This window comes from Neovison vison, chromosome 11 (assembly GCF_020171115.1).
Source record: "Neovison vison isolate M4711 chromosome 11, ASM_NN_V1, whole genome shotgun sequence".
Lineage (NCBI taxonomy): Eukaryota > Metazoa > Chordata > Mammalia > Carnivora > Mustelidae > Neogale > Neogale vison.
Genome location: NC_058101.1, coordinates 56,504,427 through 56,529,306, shown reverse-complemented (window position 1 = coordinate 56,529,306; position 24,880 = coordinate 56,504,427). Strand labels below are relative to the sequence as shown.

The window sequence follows — 24,880 nt, the reverse complement described above, 5'->3', positions numbered from 1 at the left end:
CACAACAAACTGTCCCCACCGCCTCCCTCCAGCCTCCGACCCGGCCTCCGCCTCCGGCCGGCCCCCTCCCAGCCTCGCCCCGCCCCTCGCCGGAGCCCGGGCCGCTGCCGCTACCGCCGCCGCCGCCATCCGCGGCTCGCCGGCCGGCGCGCACCATTGGCGTCAGCGGCGCGTAGGAGGCCGCCGCCGCCGCCGCCGTCGCCACGGCCGTCGCCATCTTCTTCCTGCCCTCAGCGTGGCGCGCGGTAACTACCCGCGCCGCGGTGGGCTCTGCTGTCCGGGACACCGCGCCAGGCTCCATGCAGCCAGGCCGCGCGTCCGGGAACAGCGGCCGCCTCCGGGGCTGGGGTCGGGGGCCGGGAGGTAGCGGGCTGGGCGCGGAGGCCGACAGAGGGTCGGCAGAGGAGCCCCGGGGCGGCGGTCGCTCCACCCGCTGCCCGCCGTCTGCGAGGTGTCCGGCCGCACGCCCGGGGCTTCTTTTGCAGGCTCGGTGCCCGAAGTGCGCCGGCGCCGCCTGCCTGGTCTTGGCACCGCCCGCGCGGCAGCGAGAGGCCGGCTCCAGATCTCCGACCCCCGCGAGCCCTGGTTCCATGCGTCCGCTATTTGGGCTCCATCTCTTCTGCATATTTATGATCGCCCATCACATTCCCTGGCGTCTGAGTTTCCGTTGACAGTTTCCAAAACACTCGGGCAAGAAGGAGCTTTGGGGATGCCGCCCTACAGGTGGGGGCGCGGAGGGGAAGTGCCTCATGCGCTTGAGGCACCCCCGGACGTAGTGGGCTGTTTTTCGGAATTAGGGTTGGGGTACGGCCCTTGGCCGCCCCGGTGTCCCTGCCACCTGCTTCCCACGTGGTTGCTGCATGCTTTATTTAGGGTGACTGGCAGGCCGATTTGCTAACTTCAGAACCAACCTGTACCTGTTACCCTCTTGATTAGCAAAAAGGGAGTTGTAATTCTTCCTCTAACATTAAACCCTCCTAATTTCCCCTAGACCTAAACTTGACAGCCAGGTATAAACAGGTATGAATACAGCAAAATTGAGCCCTTGTTGATTCATCAGAGAACTTTGTGGGTTCTGCTGTCACTAGTTGAGTACCTAAATTTGAAGAATCAGCAAATTTAACAGTAGGGCCGTTGTGGGCAGCATGCGGAAAGCAGCCACCTGTCAGTCTGACAGGGTAAGAGCCCAGATAAGGGACCAAGATGGAATAAAAGGCCCCAGAGGTGGGATCTGACCCCTCACCCGCCCTGGAACAGGAGGAATCAATCTTTGGAACATCTTTACTTCCTTTCATAAAAGCAGTTCACAGGAATACAATTCCAAACATTTCCTGTGACCGTGGTCCCTGTAATGCTGTTGTGTTATAGTAAAAACTGAGCCTTAATCTATCAAAAACAAATGCTCTGGACAAATCTTCAGAATCATTTTGAAAATCAAAAGGTACTGAAAATTTTATGGCCTTTAAGATTCCTTATAGCTCAAATTCTGTTAGTCTCTGATTTTTTATAGTATAATACCATCTCCATTCCATTGCTTACTGATTTCAAGAAAAAAAGAGACTTTTATTGCTTGTTTATGGTCAGTTGTCATTTACTGCCTCACTGTATTGATTGGCTTATTGCCCCTGCATTTAACTCAACAGTAACTGGAAAGGAAGGAATCTGAAATTCTGTTTCCTAAGGCAGCCAGTTGTAGGAATGGATTTTCTATATCAGGCCAAAGGAAAAACCGTCCAAAGGCTGCCTGTCTTTTTTAAGTAGTCAGCAAAGAGGAAGGGAGCCTCTGTGTACGGTCTAGGTGTGAAGGTGTCACACACTGAGGAGCAAAATGAAGATGGGAAGACTGAGGGACTTGTGGCTCTGATCAGTTGGATCTTTTTGCTGGAGCTGTATTGTTTGATCTAATACTTTGTGATTCAGCATAATTTCAAACCCATTATGAAGTCAACATTGTACAAAGCATTTTGAAAACAATATTAAAATTTTTTTCACTTAACACTATTCTTCCCTTGTATCGGTTTTGATGATTAGATAAATCTCTCACTGTACTACAAAAATTTATTTTCTTTGGGTTAATTCAACATTCTGCAACTTAATTCAGTATTCAGGAAAGGGTGTTTTCATATGCGTATTCTAAATCTTCAAAGTACTAACTTAAAATAATCTCACATAAGAGACGGTTACATGGCACAGAAGAACCAGTTCTCCAGGGAAAGTAAATAGGAGTTGAGCTATCATGTTTTTTTTACATCAGTTGTAAAAAGGCCTAGATTTATAATACCACCTTTAGAAAGCAATTGGAATATTTTTAAACCTGACAACTCTCACCCTTAAAGAGACATCCAATTACATTCTGAATCAAGGTACAAGGGAAAAACAGGATTTGGATGACAATGAGGTACAGTAATTTAAACCATTCAGCAAACAGCTGGTGTGCTGTTCACATGTCACTGTCCCAGCTAATGCTCAAATAAATAACTTTACTCATGGGAAATACTTTGAATGGAGGAAAGTGAGGAGCAAGAACAAGAAGTTAGGGAGAATCTTAACCTGTAAAAGAGAAGGGAAAAATTCAATAAGTTAAGAAAACTTTTTTAAGAAAGGAATTTATGTATTTAAAGTTACATTTTAATATGTATACATAATTGATAATATAAAGTTAATTAAGAACTTGTAAAATTGCTGCACATTTTTATTTAAGTGTGTATTCTTGTACTTTCTGGGTGTAATATCTATCATGTGGCTATTGTGTTTTAAAGATAGCCAAGCACAAAATACCGTTTTTAAAAAGAATGGAAATATGGTGAGGAGTATGCACAATTTGATTCTATTTTTTAAAGATTTATTTACGAGGTGGGAGGGGCAGAGGGAGAGGAAGGCAGAAACTTAGGGAGAGTTCCTGAGTGTGCACGTGGAAGGGGGTGTGGGGGGTGTCGGCTCAATCCCACAACCCATGAGATCATGACCTGAGCAGAGACCAAGAGTCAGAGGCTCAAGCAACTGAGCCACCCAGGTGCCCCAGTATACACAGTTTATTTATTTATTTTTTTAAGATTTTATTTATTTATTTGACAAACAGAGATCACGAGTAGGCAGAGGGAAAGGAGGAAGCGGGCTCCCTGCTGAGCAGAGAGTCCTGTGTGGGGCTAGATCCCAGGACCCTGAGATCATGACCTGAGCCGAATGCAGAGGCTTTAACCCACTGAGCTACCCAGGCCCCCCAATATGCACAGTTTAAAAAAATAAATTGCATTACTCCATATTTTAGTACTTAAAGAGAATAATTTTGATTTTGTGACTAAACAAAGTAAATTGAACCCATTGTTCACAAGCCATGGATTCCAGCTCCAGAAAACTATCTTATGAAGTCTATAAACTGGTTCTCAGTGCCTTTTATTGGTAAATGGGGCAATACCTACCTGTTGTGTAGTAAGAGAAAATCAAACAAACAAACAAGCAATTTTCCCTTTTCTTTCTCCTTAGTGCTAACTTTGAATGTTTCCTTTCATTTAAACTTAGTAGGCTTTACTTTAAAACTATAAAGCATTTCATTTCAATAGCACATTATATATATCCCCATGAATATGCTTGAAATTAGTTCTATATTCTTTTTCTGAGTGCCAAAAACATCACGTATTTTGATGACTTACAAGGATCCTGAATCAAGAGAAGGCCTATACTCTCTCTGACTCTCCAGTTAAAGAGTCTTTTGACCTAAGGTAACACAAATGACCTCTCTATACTTCATTTTCCCCACTACAGCGTACTGAACTAGAAAACCCTGATGGCCTCTTCCAAAATGTTGGGATAACATCCTTACAAACCCTTTTTCAGACTCTTGGACTCTTGGGTTAAAAATAGCTAGATATACCTATATTATGAAGATTTATAGGGAAGTATGAAGCCCTTATTTACAGAATGACTTTATATTTTGGCCTAAAATCTGAATGCAGGGAATTAAAAATGCGATAATTTTATTGATAACACATCAAAGACATATAAGTCTTTCATGTACCTTCTTTATGATCCATGCATTAGTTCTGCATACATTTATGAGAACCCATAGTCTCTCACTGACCTTTCCAGTCCTCACTACAGGCCTCAGAGTAGAAACCCACAAGTTTCCCATATTGTACCCATGCATACCTCAGTCTAAGAACACTGCTTTAAGGTGGCACTTAACAGCAACCAAAATGGTATTTGAGATGATTACTGTCATAGTTAATTTTTATAGTATAGATAACTATTGGATAGATAACAGTTTAAATTAATTTTGTATTTCTCAGTCAAAAATGTATTTCAGTAGTACATGACTTTTTCTAAATCATAAATGTCTCGTGTCAAATTTGCAAAATGTCTTGCTGAATTTAATTCATCATTTTTTATTCAAAGAGAAAAGAAAGAGTTGATTTTTTTTTTAAATCAGAACAGCTTTACAACTGATATTCTAAAGAAATAAAATAGAGTGCTGGGCCCAGAGCAAGGCTTGCAACAAATTTATGTGAGTTTATTGAATCTCTGAGTTTGAGTACTAAGATTTCCTATCTTCAGCAGTCACTTTTGGACTACTATTCATTAAGTTTTATCCTGTCTGGGATTTATTCCATGCATTTCTAAAGGACACCAATGCAGTTTGTTTCTGGAAGATGTAGCACAAATTAAATAATATACCTTTGATTCTAATGTACCTGTTAGAAGATAACTAAAACAGTCATGAGCAAAACCTTATTTCTGAAAGCATTTATGTGGCAGGAGAATACAGGACTGAAACCATTTGAAATAGACCCTCTTCAAAAGTGTTATTTTGGTAAGAGGCATGTTTTATAAAAAATATTCTGTCCTGGAGACCTAAAAGTAGATTATATTTATGTAATAAAATTATGTGAACACAAATCCATACTATATTGGCTAATTTTATTTATTCATGATCAGATAAAAGGATTAGATTTTAAATTTCTGGAAAATCCCAAAATACTGCTGAAAGAACCATAGTGATGACTTAGCAAGCTTTCCATTCCATATTTTTCTCTTTGAAGAGAAAGTGCATTGTTCATTTTTCATTATACCCATAAAAAAGTAGACATGCTGTGTTTAGAATTTTTTAAATCATTAGTCAGTTAATTGACAAAATCTATTTGTAGAGTGAACTTGGACTTTCCAGAAATTTTTTTGATAACTATTAAAATCCTTCTTTATAATTCTGGCTGGCAAAGCCTTTATTTTTATAATTCACCCAGTAAAGGTGATTTTATTTATCATTGAGTTCATGTTGGATTTTCCCTTTTAGAATTTTTATTGTCCTGTTTTCATTGTTCCCTGGTGGTGAGTAATTAATTGCTTCTTTTGGCCACTTATCAAATAGTTTTTGGTAATCAGAAGATTTTACAAAATATTTAGGATACATTTTTACTTTTTTTCTAGTGTTTCTGGTTGAATTCTCATGGATCAAGATAAGGGTAAGTTTTTCTCTTTACTTGGATGTCCGTTAAGTTCCTTTGGGTTGTGATCATTCATTCCTGCTCTTGCAATGTGCTTTCGTTCTGCTCATTCATCAGTGTTTCCATCCTAATATTTTGTCTACTCCTTTCTCCTTTCTGTTTCTAAGATATTTAAAAGTAAATGGACTCTCTGAGTCTCATAAACATATATATATATTTTTTAAGGTTGATTGATGTGGGGGGGTGGTGGGCAGGGAGGACAAGCCAGGAGAGAGGCAAAAGGAGAGGGAGAAGGAAACTCCCCTTCCCTGAGCAAGTAGCGCAAGAAGGGACTCAGTCTCAGAATCCTGGGATCATGACCTGAGCTGAAAGCAGATGCTTAACTGACTGAGCCACCCAGGCACCACTAAACATCTGTTTTTTAAATGTTATTGTTTCTTATGCAAACCTAAGTATTTCTCTCTGTTTCATCTTTGTGACCAAAATGTATTACAAATGCATAATAGATTTTCAGGTTCTCAAAATTATCCTCAAGGGTTTCTGGTTTCTAGGTTTTAGAAATGTGTTTATCTGAGTTCAGAGCCTTGGGTTTTCAGATTGCTCTTATATATATATATATATATATATATATATAACCTTTAACCTTTTCAATATTCTAAGTTTATGTTTCTATGCAAAATCCTTCTGTTGTTTTTGACATTTTCTAATTTAGTATCAATTTCAAATAATGAACAACTTTTACCTCTTACCTTCAATATGGTTGCTATAACTTAGGTGTACAGTTTTATGAAGGCGAACAATAATATGGCTAATTTTTCAAAATAGCAATAAAAAGAAAACATATATTTTGGCTTTAGCAAACATTATTTTCTTGGGACAGTTCTGTCCTCCTAATTATGCTTTGTCGAGGCTGGTACTAACATTAATTCACATTCCCCTGAGCATGTGTCCACTGATGACAGATATATGCTGCAGTTAAAAATCTGACATGTATAATTCATACAGAAATATTTGATTGCTAAGAAAAGTGAGACTAATTCAGGCACTGATCATTATTTATCATTTCTTTATTTTCTTTTTTAAATATTTTAAAATAAGATTTTGTTTATTTATTTATTTATTCGACAGAGAGAGAGAGAGAGAGAGAGAGAGACAGCGGGAACACAAGCAGGGGGAGTAGGAGAGGGAAAAGCAGTCTTCCCACCAAGCAGGGCTCGATCCTAGGACCCCAGGATCATGACCAGGCAGACGCCCAACGACTGAGCCACCAAGGTGCCCCAAATCATCTCTTTATTTTCACTCTGATCTTTCATCCATATACTTAGATATGTCAACACATCGATTGTATAAAAATTCTTCTCTAGTGCTATGAACGATTTTTAAATATTCAATTTTATTGTTCATTATGCTGGAACTTATGGTCTGACATGGTTAGATATTCTTTTTCTAAACAATATGAAGTTTCATGCAATTTTATTTTATTTTTACAAGCTTTATATGCTATTTCACAGTTTCTAGTTCATCAACATGGACAATAAAATCAATCTCATATTAAGTAAGTAAAGGTACAAAAATAAATTGATTTTGGGAAACTTAATGTCCATTCTAAATCTTCTGCTATTTGTTTACTTCTAACATTTTAATCATATTTTACAGAGAAAGCCTAATTGGTGTGATGCATTCTCTTCACGGGTATTTTATAGACAGTGTTCTGGTTTATGGAGAGTATAAATGGGTTCTTTCTTGAAAGCTAATAATTTTCTTTGTATTAAAAGTATATATTTTAAAAAAAGTATATATTTTTAAAATAACATATCAACAAGGAGTTTTCTTCTGAGTCTGTAATTTTTTAAACCAAATATCCAGATAGGCAGTGTCTGTTAATCCTTCAGGGACCTATAGAAACACACAGGTGGATTCACCCATGCAAACATTTGTTTCTAGCTAACGGATGGTTTTCTCAAAATAATCTGTTTTTGCGTGTCTGCATCAAAGTAGGTAAAATTTTCGTCTGGGTCTAGACCTTAGAATTTAGTCTCAACTGATGCCAATAGACTAGCAAAAGTCTTCAATAGAAAGACAGCAGAGTAAAATGGAGAAAGCTGAAATTTGGAACCCAGAGGTCAGAGTTAGGATTCTGAGCTGCTGCTTAAGAGTGTGAAACCTGAGATGAGAATCAGGTCTTAGTTTCTTGATCCATACAGCAGACAGTGGGCTAGACTGTCTCAAAGTTTCCTTTCACTTCTAAGATGATGAGATTTTAGGTACTTCATTATTTTAGGCTAAAGTTGAATGTGGACTTGGCTTTAAGTTTGTAATATTTTTCTTTGGATGAATCCCAGCATCCTGTTCTAAATTGCAATGTTTACCCTAAGTCGCTTACCTTTCATCAACATACTTTCTTACTGCTTATTCAACAAATATTTGTTGAATTTTTTTTTTTTTTTATGAGCCAGGTACCGTGCAAAGCCCTAGAGCAACGAAGATGCATATATAGAGTGCACTTGATCTTAGCTAAAAGGCCGAGAAGCGATGAAGGAGCATATATAGAGTGAAGAGGGAGGAGGATCCATAGTGTTTGAGTGGAACTTCCAAACTGATTCAGATTCCAGGGCTGTATCATAGGGAACAAATGGGGGAGGCAGGGTGTTGAATAGATGGAAGAATGTGCAAGAATGGTTGAAGTGGAATGAGGAAGTAGGGGATGAAAAAGTTGATATCAGTACCTCTGGGCCATGTTCACAAGTTGAAGAATAACCCTCCAAAAATTTTTTTGAGCCTCATATATAGTGAGATTTGCTTGCACTACTACTTATAATTATTGAGTAGAACAATTAGAATGTTAGTCTGTATCTATTGGTCATTCATTATGTATTGTCTTTTTCCCAATGTCCAATTCCAATATCTAGTTAAGAAGTATTATCGACATTGTTTTTTTCTGAAAATGTTATCTTAAATGTAACATTTGCAGAACAAACATTTTTTTAAAGATTTTATTTATTTATTTGAGAGAGAGAGAGAGAGAGCGAGTGCACATGAGCAGGGGTGGGAGGGGCAGAAAGAGAGGGAGAGAGAGAGAAACTCAAGCAAACTCCCCCCTGAGCAGGGAGCTGTCATGGGGCTCAGTCTCATGACCCTGAGAGTAGAACCTGAGCCAAAACCAAGACCTGGATGCTTAACTGACTGAGCCACCCAGGCACCCCGCAGAACAAGCATTTTTGTGTTTTGTGTGTGTGTGTGTATGTGTGTGTGTGTGTTTTTAATTTGTTTGGTTTGGCTATAAAGCAAAGAAATCTTTTTTTTTTTTTAAACAGGGAATTACAGATATATTGTAATGATACTCAAGGTATTCTCCACCATGTACAATATCCCATTTCACCTCAAAATTCCAGATTAAGTCATTTCAGTATATTGAAGGCATAAACTGGGATGATGAGTTGGAAGCTGCTTCTCAGAAACTTTACACGGTAGGTTGTTTGAATAATTATAAATGTCAGAAAGAAAGCACTATTTATTAAATCTTATGTCTGAGTCTCATCCCTCTCCCCCCACAATTACGGGGTGGGGTAAGAACTGTGTGTCAACTTGGAATCAGATTGTGTTTTGAGCCATTTAATTTAGACACTTATTATTTTAATGTAAGCGCTTTTGCTTTGGCAGAAAGCATACAATTTTAATTAGCACTTGGAACACGGCGGAATAGGTTGGTGAGGTACAAGACATGGAGAAGTACGTTCCTAAGGGCCTGCGCTAGGACTCTGGCAGAGCCCAGGAGAGACGCAGCATCATGCTCCCCGCTTCTGAGAAATCATCTCACTGGCACTTAAACTCTTATATATTTAATCACTTCGGTGTTTTGAAATGTTGAAAAATTGACAATGGCAGCTTTGCCATCTATACTACACGCAAAGAGAATATTAATTTCTTAAGCTTATTTGATGCAGCAACTGATGTATAAGAAAACTGAACTCATTTTCTGCATCTGCCCAGAATTCACTTCCCAGCTTTGCCAGTCAAGCTCTGACTCATCCTTTAAACCCCAGTTCTAATACCCGCTCACAGTCTTTCCTAATCCAGTCTTCCATTTCCCCCATGGCTGTTCTCTTTTTCCTTATATACCCATAGTCCAACACTCTGTTCCAATGATTTTTTAACGTATTATTCTCACCTGTTGGCTATCAATGCCGTATTTGTAGGAACTGTTTCCCCATATCTGCATTTTGGTTGCAAGCAATTAAAAAGCAACTCATTGTGGAATAAAAAGAACACATACTTTAGAGTTATATTCATGGGTTAAATCTTGACTGCTTCTTACTTGCTGTAGGAACTTGGACAAGTTATTTAACTTCTTGGAGCTTCTTTAAATAAGGGTAGCAATACCCGCTGTGCGGGATTGTTGTGCAGCTTAAATAAGATCCATTCATCAGTTTAGCAGATAGAGAGATTCTATTACATGTCAGCCACTGTAATTGGTACTAAGAATATAATAATGAATGAGACATGATCCTGCCCTGACAACTTCATAATTTAGTGGAAGAAACAGACGAGAAAACAGACAATTGCAATTTAATTCTTGAGGGATGAACAGAAATTCATTAGCACAGGGCTTCTAGGGGTTGGGGGTGAAGGTAGAAGGATCTGGTGTGGAAGGGAAAGGATATGCATATTTTTTGAGCCAGAGAAAGTCTGGCAAGTCAAGACACAGAGAGAGGCTTAATATAGTAGCAGCTATGGGGTTGAGGCAGGAAATTTATATACCATGAGGAGGCTTGCTAGCCAGGCACGGGGTGGAGGGAGCCTATAAAGAACATAGGATCAGATTTGCCTTTCTGAAAGACCTTCTTCCTAGGCAGCCTGTGGAGTGGTTTGAGATAGTCAAGGCAGTATGACCATTAAGAGGCTGTTGCTTAGTGGTGATGATGGCCTCCACAGCAGGAATTAAGAGTGGGAATGGGGAGATAGAATACATTGAGAGATCCTTAGGAGCAAGAAAAGGCAGGATGTGGTCAGATGTGTTAGATCAAAGGTGGTAAGAGGGAGAGGAGTCAGGGAGAGGAAACAGAGGAGAAGTGTGTGGTGTATGAGGAAGGAAAAGTGAGTCCAGTTTGGAAACGAGTTTTAAGGACCCATGGGGAATATGGGACGTTTTGACTTCATCATTTGGGGCTCTTATATATTTTTGCCCCTGCTGGTTTTTTATTCTTTTTTTTTTTAAAGATTTTATTTATTTATTTGACAGAGAGAGATCACAAGTAGGCAGAGAGGCAGGCAGAGAGAGAGAGAGAGGGGAAAGCAGGCTCTCCGCTCAGCAGAGAGCCTGACGCGGGACTCGATCCCAGGACCCTGGGATCATGACCTGAGCCGAAGGCAGCGGCTTAACCCACTGAGCCACCCAGGCGCCCTGGTTTTTTATTCTTGAACATAAACATTTCTGTTAGGATGATACCAACGCGGATGAATTTTGTGGCAAAGATTTATTTCAGGGTGAATTCCATTAAGGCAATTTAATTCCTTGGTTCATGTTCTAAATAGCATATTTAAACTGTTTCCAGTTGTTTCCACTCTGATGTTTATTTTATCAACATTAATTCCATCAGGATAAAATCTTTCTTGTGTACAATTTACAAGGAAGTGTGTTGATTTTTCAACTTCTTTTTCATAATCATTGTGAAATTTGTACTGATTATAGCTTTTCCATGGTATGTTTTCTTTTATCTCTACTGTTTTTACCATGTCAGATTGTACACATACATGTAAAACTTTTATCAGTTCTTTTTAAATTTTTCATTAATTTGTGAGCAATAATTTCTACAATTTTTTGGTTTTGCTCTTGTCAGCTATAATTTACGTTTCTTTTTATCAAGGTAAAATTTCCCTGAAGTAAATTTTGCCGTTTTTAAGTTTACCAATAATGTGTGATTCTCAAGTCAGCTTTTCATCTGTAACAAATTTTACTGTGTATCAGTTTGGCCCTTGTCAGTTTCATTTTGATCCTTAAGATCGAGTTGCCTCAAAATGACACGATCAAAATGGCATACTTCAGCCCATCAACAGCCAAGTAGAGATGTCTGGGAAATGGGATATACCCATACAGCTTTGGTAATGTGGAGAGAAATCAGGGGTCAAATATAAAACTGAGAGTTATTTTCATCTGGATGTTGAGGCCAAGGGAGTAGGTAACATCTCACCAGAGGGTTGTAAAGAATGAGAGAAGAGCACTCAGGAAAATTTGGCGGAGCACCAACATTTGGGAAAGAAATGGCCAGAGGGGGAGTCCGTGAAGGAGAAGTAGGAGGTAGGAAGAAGCTTGCAGGAGGCATTGTCCTAGAAGTCAAGTCAGGCAAGGTAGTCAAGTCAGTCAAGTCAGGTAGTTGATGATGAATGCAGCAGAGGGCATGTAGGATACATACTGAAACATGTTCTTTGGATTTAGCATCAACAACATCATCACTGTCCTCAGTGATAGCCACCTCATGAGTGGAGAAATACCCAGCTAGATGTACTCACAGAGGATTAAGAGGAGATGAGGAAGTGGAGACAATTGTCAACCAACATTGGCTGTAGGAAGGGAAGTTTGTTTGCTTATTCATTGACCGGTTTATTTACTTCCTTTTAATAGAAAAGAGCTTCAAGCATGGTTAAACACTGATTGTTGAAGGAAGAGGATGAACATACATGAGAATGGGAATGGGATCCCCAAAGAACACTTTAGCACCTGTCATGCTCTCTGGGGATAGGATCTGATATCCAGTGAGTCATCAGCCATGTGCCCCACAAGACGTAGCCATCATAAATCGGCCCATCCAACTGGGCTTCTACTTTGGTGTCCTAATTAATCCTGATTTCTGACTGGATTCGGAGCTCTACCATGAACTATTTTAAATACTTATTTACCACTTATAATTCTTAGTCAGGAGGATCTTAAGTATTGTTTCTAAATCCACAATAAGATCACCTGCCCTGACTCTTGAATACTACTACTTTTGAGAATGTTCTGCAGCGAATACTACTTTTGAGAATGTTCTGCTGCTGCATATGGCCCACGACATAAGGATGTTGTGATACCCTTGCTCTACAGTTATGAGGTGGCGGTTTTTACCACATCTACCTACATCTGTAAGTAGATAAGGGCAGATAAAACAGAAAAAACGACGCTCTACAGTGACCCCACCCATCCCTGCTCCTTTCATTTGTCAGCACGTATTATGGCAAAACTTGGGTTACCTCCCAAATAATGGGGCAGTAGCCAATGCATACACCCTCTTTCCATCTATTGAGCTCCCATCTAGCCATTCACCCACCTCTTCCCTTTGAATTTGTTGGGCACTTATTAGCACCAGGCACTATGGTAAGCAGTAAGGTTACAATATGAAAAGACAATGTCCCAGCACCCTCAGAGCTCACAATCCAGCAGGTGAGTTAGTTGTTGTTGCAATACTGTGTGAAAGGTGGGCAAGGTAAAGAACCGGTTCATCTAGGTAAGCAGGGACTGGTAGAGTGCCTTAATTAATTAATTAATTAATTATTATTATTTTTTTTAGAATCTATAGCAATCTTATGAGGTATTCAACATATGAAAAGTGCACTTCTTATCCCAGTGCAGTTGTTTTGCCTGCCAATTCACACAGCTCTGAAGGTTAAATTTGTTTATGAAGGTGGTTAGGTTCCAAGTCTGTGATAACCATAAAACAAAACCGTCTCCTTATATAGCAACCAAGATCAGCTCCTTAATTTGCAGGACATTAAAGAAAGTGCATTCTCTTGGAATCTTTTTCTATTTTTAGCTAGTATCCCCTTCCACCCTGTCCCCATCCTCCCGTGCTGACCCCTACTTTATTGTTTGCCTTCAGGACAAAGTGCAGGACAATTTTGTTGGCCGTTCTTGAGTCAAGTGTATTTGTCTGACCTCTGTGGAATTTAGTTCTGGGTACATGAATTAAATAAAGGTGGACTGAGTGGTCATGGTCTGCATCCCTCCCTGACAAGTTCTCCAAGCTTCTGACTTGGCTTGCTTTGCTGTTTTCTGACCCACTGACAGGCTGCTGCCTTTGGGTTCCAGCACCGGCACCCTGGTTGTGGGTGGGACACTGAAGTGGGTCAGCCAGGGTTTGGGGGAGCCCTGGGAAAACCAGAGATACCCTGCTTTTGTTTCTGTGCACCAAGCTGCTATTCCCATGGGGGTCTAAGCATGTCTACTTAGGTGGAGAAAGAATCAGAGGTACTGGATATACATTTCATCTCCCAAACTGAAGTGTGAAGTAAATAGTACAGTAAAATGATCTGTAAGGCAATAGAAGACTAGTTTACATCACATTATGGCAGAGTGTTGGAAAAAGAAAAGGGGAGGAATCCCTTACTCTGCCTACTCCCCTCACCCCCGCCCCACGGCCACCGTTCTCTTCCTCTCTGTGATGTGTGTTGTAGTTCCTGGATCTTGTCCCGTACCAAAGAATGTGTGGGCGCTCATTTAATCTTTGTTCACTGTCCCTGAAGCTCCTTTTGCACAGTGCTTACACATAGTAGGTCACACTCTGTTTCCGTATCTTGCCTGGAGCATAGGACTCGGGCTGGGCTGCTCCTGTCCCCCCTTCCCAGAGGGTCCCAGCCATTTAACCATTCCTGGCACAAGTCTTCCTGTCCCTGCCTGGAAGGATAGCTGGATTCTTCTCATTCTCAGGACCCCAGATGTCATTTCCTTCTTCTTCCTTACCCTTTCCTAGGGTGGGGTGGGTGTGGGGTGGTGAACGTTAGCTAGACAGGCTCTTATCATCTACCCCTCCACATCTGTTCCCCAGTGAACAAACAGCTGCCTTCTGTTCCAGTGGGGGCGGGGAGTGGGGTGAGAGGGAGGAGCACACCCACACCCAGAGGAAAAAGACACCGTTCAGTGTGATAAAACAGCATCCTGCCACAGAAGCAAAACTGCTAAATAGCCTCTTCCAAATATTTAGAAAAAATATTTTTAACTGAAGAAAGTATCAGTGAATAACAAAGGTTTCAGGCAAGACTGAGGGAGAAGATTTTGCAGGCTGGGGGAGGGGTGGTTTGGGGAACCAGTGTCTTGTCTACAGGGTTCCTCCCTTCCTGGCCTCGTGGGCCTTCCTCTTGGCCATTCTCACCCTGAGTCAAACTGTGTCTCCTTCTCTGTCCATTCTCCATCTTTTTCCTGCTGCTGTCCTTCCCTCCCATCTGACGCCCATCCTGTGGGAAAGCCATTTAGAGGCTCGACCAGGCACTCATAGGTTCCCCGACTTTGGGAGTTTATTCAGAGGGCCGAATACTGTGGTTTGATTTCTCCTGGGGGATTGCTTCTGGAAAATACCTCCTCCTAATTTCTGTATGAAATATTTTCATTGCTTTTTTTTTTACATGTAATTTTATGCTTTGGATATGTATAACATTTATGTGATTCTAAAGTCAGCATTATAGCGTTATATGCGGGGCACTTGAGTGTCCACCCTGCTCGCCTCAGCTGTCTACACGGAATTAATTTTGTTCCTGGTTTACTCTTCTAGCACTTCTTTTTGTAAATATAAGAATACATATATGAAAGGTGGCATATGACTTAGCAGTTTGAACCTCGCTTTTTCAAATAACAATTCATCTTTGTATCTGTAGATAGGTGCATAGGAAACTTCCTCATGTCTTAAAGGCTGAATATACAGAATCGTGGGAACATATCATAGTTCATAAGTCTCTTATTGATAAACATTTGGATTGTTTCTATCCTGCAGTTATAAATAATGGCAAAATGAATAGTCTTCTTTATCTGTCGCTGACTTTGTTTTAATAAAAACAAATAGTGCAGGCAGAAGGGCAGGGAGAGAGGGTAAAAGGGAATGATGAAAAGAGAGAGAGAGAGATGCTTGACAGTCAACTGACTGAGCCACCTGACTCCTTTTGGGTTTTTATGGCTGTTTCATTACATAGGCGTAGTTGATTAATTCATTGGCCATTGGTGACTGACTCACCTTTAGCCCCTCTCCCCTCCCTGGCAGTCAGGGGTGGGGAGTAGGAGAAAGTCCCAACCCTCTAATCATGTTTTTCCCCCCTCCCAACCAGCCCCCATCCTTAGGCACTTTCCAAAAGACACCTAATTCATATATAAAAAGACACCTTTAATATTCTCTTCACTTAGGAAATTCCAACAGTTTTAGGAACTCTGTGCCAAGAACCAGGATGAAGACCACATATCTATTTTTTTTTTAATGGAATCACAATGTTGCACATCTTCCTGGAGAAGACACTTCGATAGAACAGAGGACAGTCCAAGAGTGATGATACCCAGTTGCAGAAGATGGAGAGGGTATCTTAATGTGGGAGGGAGGAAAGAGAGACGATAGTTTGTCACACATTTCCCAGTGGTTCACCGGATGTCTTCCAAGCTCTCTAAACAAATGTGGCATACCTTCACCCCTGAAGGTTCACCGGATGTCTTCCAAGCTCTCTAAACAAATGTGGCATACCTTCACCCCTGAAGCTGTTGCACCTTCTCCTTGGTTCACCGACACTACAAACCACGGTTAGTTGTCCTTATCTCTTTGCCTCACCTGTACTGACCCTGAAGACATCCTTTGTTTTGTACCCCAGCTATCCCAAGTACCATCGCCCTAGGACAGTCCTTCCATGTGTCCCTTCTGGAAGATTTCAGCAGGGGGGGGCAGAAAAGCCTGTGGACTCTGGAGTCAGACTCCCTGGGTTTTTTTCCTCACTCTATACTTACTAGCTTTGACCCCCTGGCAAGTGCCTTAACCCCCTGAGCTTCTGTCTCCTCCTGCCACTTGAGATGTACAATAGCATTTGTGACCTTTAGTCATAGTGAGGATTAAGTGAAATCAAACATGGAAAATGCTTGGAACAGTGCCTAGCGTGTCACAAATACACAATAAGCCTTAGAGAAATTTCAAAAGCCTCCTGACTGGTTTCACTACCTTCTCATTTCTCTCTCTTTCCCTTTCTCTCTCAATTTCACTATTCTCCACATGCTGGGCAGATTGCTCTCTATAATACATACGAACAAGGCACTTCCCCCCAGAACACTCTTCATGATGCTTTGGACCTCCTCAAGACTCCATGTTATCTGCCCAGTGTCACCTCCTGCCATGTCTCTGCAGCACTCTGCTCACCTGGTCCTTGCATGGCCATCTAGGTCCCCATCTCTGTGTCCTGGGGGCTCTTCCCCTGGGATTTCATTCTTTCTCTTTTCCTCCTTGGTAACCCATCTGCCATCCTTCCAGACACAGATATGATGTCATATACACTGTGAAAACTTTCCCGACCTCCCCCTCCTCAGCACCAAGCCATGTTGGTTGCTTCACCTTCTGTAGTCCCATGGCAATTTGCACATCCCTCCAACTTAACCCAGCTGCACTCTCAGTGTGAATGTGCACCCCACGCCACCTGTGCCCCATGAAGGAGAAGTCATCCCATCCTGCATACCTTGGTTTCCACAGGATTTCCTCATGATGGGATATCTGTTAACCTGTTAGAGAAAAAGAGACAATAGGCCAAAAATGGAGTTATTTGATATTTGCCAATGTCAGCAAATCACAGGCTTAATACCTACCCTAACTGCAATTTCAGCTTCTCCCAGGAATGTGATCCTTAGTCAACCTGGAATTACCTGGTCAGCCTTACTGAGGTGATCCACATGATAGACCCCTGCCCTTCCCCCAAAGGAAGCTTGCCCCAAATGGTCCAATCCATTAAAACTTCCTTTTCTACCCTGTTCTGCCCGTAAAAGTCTTCCATTTTGGACACTTTATCGGAGCTCCTTTTGCTCCCTGGATGGGATGCCACATGATACATGAATTGCTGAATAATGCCAATTTGATCTTCAAATTTACTCAGTTACATTTTGTTTTTTAACATGCCTTCCCTCGTGGCCTCACACATTCCTGTGTGCAGCACTTGTTCTGGTCCCTAAAAGAATTGAGGGAAAAGTTCTTTGTTTATGGATGAAAGTGCTTAGGAGGGCACCTGGGTGGCTCAGTTGGTTAAGTCACTGCTTTTCGCTCAGGTCATGAACGCTGAGTCCTGTGATCGAGTCCCGCATTGGGCTCCTGGCTCCATGGGGAGTCTGCTTCTCTCTCTGACCTTCTCCACTCTCATTCTCTCTCTCACTGTCTCTCTCTCTCAAATAAATAAAACTAAAATCTTTAAAAACAGAAGTGCTTAAGAAAGAAAATGAAAGAAATGAGTCTGGAGAAGGGCAGATTTTCAAGAGTTGAATTATCTGGTTCCTGTGCTTTGTCTTTGCTTTAAGAGTTTTCAGAAACATTTTAAATAATCCAACTGTCAAACTCTAGGAGGTTCCTGCACCCAGGATTTGCTGTCTTTTTCCTTTAGTGCTTATTTCCTTCCCTGGGAAGCAGTGAAGAGAGGACAGGAAGCAGTGAAGAGAGGACAGGATGAAACATTATAAAACCACTAAATAGATATATTTTTATTCTGTCCTGTATAGAGAGAAGAGGGCAACATGTCCTGCAGTTGTCCACTCTGATGCTGCTTGTTTTAGCAACACAGCACTGAATTCAAATCTAAATCACTGCTGTTCTATGTTGGGTCATCATTCTCCTTCAGGAGGAAATCTACTAAACTGAACTGTGTCAAGTTGGGTTCTCCAGAAACAGAGTCTCAGACAGGGATTACTGGAAATATGATATATTGAAGGAGTGCCCTCAGGAGAGGGGATTGAGAGAAGAAAGCCCTGTATGGAGATGGCCTTGCCAGGGACTAAGTTGGGACTGATTCCCTGGGGAGATCTGGAGCCTGAATTGCCCTATAGAGCTGGTCCCCTTTTGAGACAAGGATTGTGGTTTTCTAAGCCCTTGTGTCTGTGAGTCATTGCCTTCTGTCTTCTCTGAAGGAGGGATGGTAGAAGCTTAATCTCCTGGATGAAGTAGTTCCCTTTTGGTTGAGCACCAACAACATCCATGATGCCAACAATCTTGGACAGAGGACAGCTCAGAGGATGTGCTGAGCACCAGAAATGACTTCACTGGAGTACCCTGGAGAGAGTGACACAAGGATGAGGAAAGTGTGTGTGTGTGTTGTGTCTGTCTAAGTACGCCTGTGTCAGGGGAGGGTGGCCACAGAGTTTCCCAAAGTATATGGTATTGGGACCCAGACAGTGTTATAAGGGTATTTAAGGGATGGTGATCTCAGAAGACACAAGGACTTAGCAGAAATGAAGCAGAAGATACTTATTTTTGATAATGTAGGGACTATTTAAAGGCCTATGTTCATATCTGGATCTAGCAGTAATTGGCTGTGGCTGCATATTATGCTTTCTACCTAACTTAATTATTTTATTTGGAATTTCCACCCTGGTTTTATTAAGTTTAACACATATAAATTAGGCTATTCCCAAAGGGAAGAGGGGAGTTACTACAGGAAGCTCTGAATTGAGTGCTGTCTTCCCTGTGAGCTAGACAAAAATGGGGTGAGTGTTGGGCTAGAAAGTTCATATTCTTATTTGAAAAAGAAAAAAGAGAACTACAATTTGAAGAATGACACAAAGTTTTAATAATCTCTCCCATTAATCTCAAGCTACGTGGATGGGACTCCTTGCATAACCTGAGTGGTGTACTTAACTAGAAATCTCCAAACATGACTCCTTGGCCCTCCCAGAGATTCTAGAGCTCCTTAAGTAAGTTCCTTTTAAGAACAGATGGCCCCAGAAAGCTGGAGGACTTGAAAATGTACATATGGCCAACTTTGTATTTTTATGTATTTAAGGGTTTTTAAAAGACCATGGCTTGTTAGTTGATTGGATATTTATGGGTCCTGTAGATATTTTTATTGCCACCGGCGGGCCCAGTATTATGTTTCTAAAGTGTTCTCCTATCTGGGTATCAGTGGAAATTCCTATCTCTGCGGTCATCATTTTCTGAATGTCTGAGTAAGATCTTCCAAGAATAGCGTTATACATGGTGAAAGGGCTTGCATGGGCCAAGCTTGAACACTTTTCACTCTAAAGAGTCTTTAGGTCTTAAGAACAAGGTATTATATTTTATGTGTGCATGTGTGATTGAAGTCTATAGATTCAGAAGTTTCAACAGCTCCTTAAAATAGTCTCTGACAAATCTGTAATTATTAGCTTCTCTTCTTTTAGAAGTCTGGTGCAGAAGAAAGAATAAACAGTTAATTGAGAAGGTTCATTAATTTGGGTTCTGGTTAAAGTCAGAAGGTTCTAATCTTAATTTTATGGACCCCAGGAAATGATCTTCTAGACCACCCATGAAACAAGAATAGTATTATTTAAAAGTATCATCAGAGAAGTAATTTTTAAAGCAGATATAATGATGTAATATACATATGTATGCACTTATAACTACAGTGAGCTGAACTTTATATAAATCAGTTATATATGTGTGATAGGGTACCTGGTGTGGTGGAATTTTTTATTTAAAAGTGAACATTGAAAGTCAATTTGGAGCTGCATCTTTCACACAAATGTAAGAATTGAGGCATGTCTTGACTTTGGAAAATGATACACAATAAACTTAAAAAAAATATGTTGCAAAAGACTTCTTGGTTTAAAGAGGTTTAGGGAAGAAATAGATATCTGTGCACAGGATCCTAAAGTATAGAAAGGAAGTCAACCACCCATTCAAACAAATGTTAAAATTAGGAAAACCTGCCACAGTGGATTGTGGTCATCCTGACCAAGCTGTGGTGACAAAAGAGCACGGAGTTACCCAAAGGGAAATGTACCACAAGAAAAGTGGGGTCTGGCAATGAAGTGAGTTCCACATGGCACCCCCAAGTCATGGGGAAGAGCTCCATCTGGCATATTAAGAAAGTGAGTTCAGAAGATTCACAGGTAAGAGCCAGCAAACCAGAGAACTTGCATGCCATGACAAAGAGTTTAAACATTCCATGTTGTGCCAAGGCCACCGAAGAGTTTTAAGCAAGACAGTGGCTTAATTTTTGCAGTAGAGAGCTCATTTCAGAGATCGATGTGGAGGCTGTATTTAAGAAAAGCAGGAGTAGAATCTGGGAGGCTGTTGACATGCACGGTTCAAAGGAAAAGAAGAGGGTCTGGATGAGCCAGTGATAAAAGGAAAAGATTCAAGTAGGAGGATGTAAAGCTGTCTTGACTTGGTAATTGATTGGCTCAGGGGGAGCAGTGCTTAATTTGTTTGCTATTTGTGCTCTTTATTACTATTAGAAAAAGCGGGGATTGGAATAAATGGCCAATTATTCCCTTCCTGATCATTTGTTTCAGTTGTTGGTCTCTAAAAAGAAAATTATGAAGATGGGGCTTTGATTAGTTCCACTTACTTTCATAATGACTATGGTTATCATTTCCAGCTTATTGAATGGAGTCATTGTTTTAATTTGCATAAGTGGCCTTTGGATATGCAAAAATCCAATTACAGGGCGCCCGGGTGGCTCAGTGGGTTAAGCCGCTGCCTTCGGCTCAGGTCATGATCTCAGGGTCCTGGGATCGAGTCCCGCATCGGGCTCTCTGCTCGGCAGGGAGCCTGCTTCCTCCTCTCTCTCTCTCTGCCTGCCTCTCTGCCTACTTGTGATCTCTCTCTGTCAAATAAATAAATAAAATCTTAAAAAAAAAAAAAAAGAGATTCCTTTAAAAAAAAAAAATCCAATTACATTAAAAGCCAGGTATCAATTGATGTAAGAGAACAATTATCTAGATATGGCCATGACATTAAAGGGAATGAAAGTCTGACTCGAGTCTGCCAACATTTCCATTGAGTTCATCCTGGCTGCCAAAGATTGATGGAAGGGAGACACAAAGAAAAGTATAGATGGTCTTAGCCAAATAGTAACTATACAGATTAGAAGAAGAAAGGGTATATCTTTTTTGTTGTTGTTGTTTTGTTTTTAACAAAGTGCTTAAAATTAGATAACCAACAAGTTTTTTTTGTTATAAAACAATAACAACAACAATAAGCTAAAACATTAAAATGATTTATATTGTAAAAACTAAAAGGTATCCTTCAACACAACCAGCCAGGACCTGGGTGGATAACTACTGTTAACAGGTAGGTGGGTATTCTTCCTAATAGAAAGTGTTCTTAAAGAGTTTCTGGAGCCAAGAGTATACAACAGGGAAAGGACTATCTCTTTAATAAATGGTGTTGGGAAAACTGGACAGCCACATGCAAAAGAATGAAACTAGGCTACTACCTTATACGACACATAAAATCTCAAAGTGGATTAAAGACGAAAATGAAGACCTGAAACCATAAAACTCTTTAAGATCACACAGAGGGTAAGCTCTTGACCATCAGTCTTGGCGATGATTTTTTGGGTCTAACTTCAAAGACAAAGGCAACAAAGGCAAAAATAAACATCCAACTAAAAACCTTCTGTGCGGGACGCCTGGGTGGCGCAGTTGGTTGGACGACTGCCTTCGGCTCAGGGCGTGATCCTGGAGTCCCGGGATCGAGTCCCACATCAGGCTCCCAGCTCCATGGGGAGTCTGCTTCGCTCTCTGACCTTCTCCTCGCTCATGCTCTCTCTCACTGTCTCTCTCAAATAAATAAATAAAATCTTAAAAAAAAAAAATAAAAAAATAAAAACCTTCTGTGCAGTAAAGGAGGTCACCAACACAATGAAAAGGTAACCTACTGAATGGGAGAAAATATGTGCAAATATATATATGATAGGGGTCAATATCCAAAATGTATTTTTTTTTTAAAAAAACTCATACAATTCAATAGCAAAAGCCCAAACAATTCAATTAAAAAATGGGCAGAGGATCTGAATAGGCATTTTTCCAAAGAGGACATATAGATGGCCAACAGGTACATGAAAATTTGCTCAGCATCACTCATCATCAGGGAAATACAGATTAAAAACAATGAGATGTCACCTCACACCTGTGAAAATTGTTATCAAGAAGATAAGAGATAATAAGAGCTGATAAGAACATGGAGAAGGGAAACTCTTATGCACTGCCAGTGGGAATGTAAATTGGTGCAGCCACTTACTTATGGAAAACAGTATGGAGGTTTCTCAAAGAACTAAAAATAGAACTATCATATGATCCAACAATTCCACTTCTGAGTATTTCTTCAAAGAAAATTAAAACACTAATTTGAAAAGATATATGCACTTCATGTTCATATTAGCATTATTTACAATAGCCAAGTTATGGAAACAACCTAAGTGTCTGTCAATGGATGAATGGATAAAAATAGAAATCTTGCCATTTGCGACAACATGGATGGAACTAGAGCGTATCATGCTTAGCGAAATAAGTCAAGCGGAGAAAGACAACTATCATATGATCTCCCTGATATGAGGAAGTGGTGATGCAACATGGGGGCTTAAGTGGGTAGGAGAAGAATCCATGAAACAAGATGGGATAGGGAGGGAGACAAACCATAAGTGACTCTTAATCTCACGAAACAAACTGTGGGTTGCTGGGGGGAGGGGTTTGGGAGAAGGGGGGTAGGGTTATAGACATTGGGGAGGGTATGTGCTTTTGGGAAAATTGGAAGGGGAGGTGAACCATGAGAGACTATGGACTCTGAAAAACAATCTGAGGGGTTTGAAATGGCGGGGGGGTGGGAGGTTGGGGTACCAGGTGGTGGGTATTATAGAGGGCACAGCTTGCATGGAGCACTGGGTGTGGTGAAAAAATAATGAATACTGTTTTTCTGAAAATAAATAAATTGGAAAAAAATAGATGTGATGCACATGCACACACATGTGTGACACACACACACACAGACACACACACTGGAATACTATTCAGCTATAAAAAAGATTGAAATCATGCTATTTGCAACAGCATAAATGGAACTTAAGGGCTTCACCCTCAGTGAAATAAGTCAGAAGGAGAAAGACAAACACCATATAGTCTCATTTATATGTGGAATTAAACAACAACAACAAAACCCCAACCTCATAGATACAGAGAAAAGATTGGTGGTTGCCAGAGGGTGGGAGCAGGGGGTGGACAAAAAGGATGAAAATGGTCAAAGTTAAAGATTTGCCATTATAAAATAAGTTCTAGGGATGAATGTACAGCATAGTGACTATAGTTAATAATGTTGTATTACATGTTTGAAAGTTGCTAAAAGAATAGATCTTAAAAGTCCCCATCCCAAGAAAAAAATTTTGATAACTATATACAGTGATGAACGTTAACTAAACTTATTATACTCTTTTCACAATATATAGAAATACGGAATCATTATGTTGTACACCCGGCATTAATATAATGTTACAGGTCAATTACATTTCAATTTAAAAACATTTTAAATAAATAAAAACCAAACATTTAAATTGACAAAATTAAGGAAAACACACACAGTGATTTCAATGGGTTCAGAAAAAAATCAATGGGTAAAACCTGTTACTAATTCTGCACTCAGAATCTGTGAACAGGCAAAACAAAATGAGATGAGAGATTCTGTTCATTTCACAGAATCTAAGACAGCAGCACATCCTTCATCAAGGTAAATCTTGACCTATTTCCTTTTCTGATAAGTGTCCTTGATGATTCAGGTCCTAGCTTACTCCAGGGCTGAATGCTAGAATAGCCGTTGGCAAGAGAAGCCGTCACATTGGGACAGTTGTCAGTGAGAATAAAGGAGACATGACAGAGAGCCAGGAGAAAAGGGTCACGTGAAGGTTGAGTACAAAAGGCAGACGCCAGGCATGACAGGCTTTGGAAGGGAGGCTTGGAAGTCCACTTGCTCTGCCTTCACTCTTGCAGGACTTCTTGTCACCCTCACTCCAGCTGCTGAGTTTACCCCCTGCCTTTTATTTATTCACCCAAAGGTCGCCAAGGGATCCTTTGGTCACCACGTTTGATGACCTTTCCTCCATTTTCACCCTCCTCAGCCTCGCTCAGTGTTTGACACTGCCAACCACAGTGGCCTTCACAAATCATCCCCTTTCCTTGGCAACAGTGACAATGTATTCTTCCAGTTCTTAAATGTCCCTGATGTCCTCGTCTTCTAGTTTTGATGCCTCCTCTTCTAGTTCTTGAACTGTGGGCTCCCCCTACAACTCTGTTATTTTCCTGCTTTTCCTTTCTCTGTAATTTCTCTGTCATGAATCATGAATCTGCATCTGTGGCTTCAATGATCACCCTTATGAGGCACACTCTGAGCTATTATAGATACAGAGAGATATAAGAATATGAATCTGGTCTTGACCTTCCTTGGAGTTCTGATCTTCTGTTTTCTGTCATCTTCTAGACATGTGCCATTTATATCTCAAACTCATGTCTCCAAAATGGAACTTGTCGTCTTCTCACCCCACCCCCACCCCCTTAGTGTGGTTCAAAGGGTCCTTCATGGTCTGTCCCGGCTTACCTTAACAATTCCATCTCCTGCCGCTCCCACACAAGCCCACCCCTTCCCAGTCCTACCTACAGAACTGCCATTGCTCAGATGTCATGCTACCAAATGCCTCTATGCTGATAACTATGCTCCCTCCACCTGAAATGCCCT

At 40.8% G+C, this 24,880-nt stretch overlaps 2 long non-coding RNA genes across 2 annotated transcripts in view; both read left to right on the top strand.

Moving 5' to 3' along the window:
* The first annotated feature begins 219 nt into the window (after positions 1-219).
* Positions 220-24,880, top strand: part of LOC122890455 — a 40,436-nt gene continuing 15,775 nt past the window's right edge. Inside the window, exons 1-2 of the long non-coding RNA XR_006381074.1 lie at positions 220-245; positions 5,422-5,456. This is a non-coding gene — a long non-coding RNA (uncharacterized LOC122890455). The remainder of the gene's footprint in view (positions 246-5,421; positions 5,457-24,880) is intronic.
* LOC122890454 lies at positions 8,697-19,967 on the top strand. Its single transcript, XR_006381073.1, has 3 exons — positions 8,697-8,905; positions 15,577-15,960; positions 18,307-19,967. It is a non-coding gene; the product is annotated as an uncharacterized LOC122890454 (long non-coding RNA).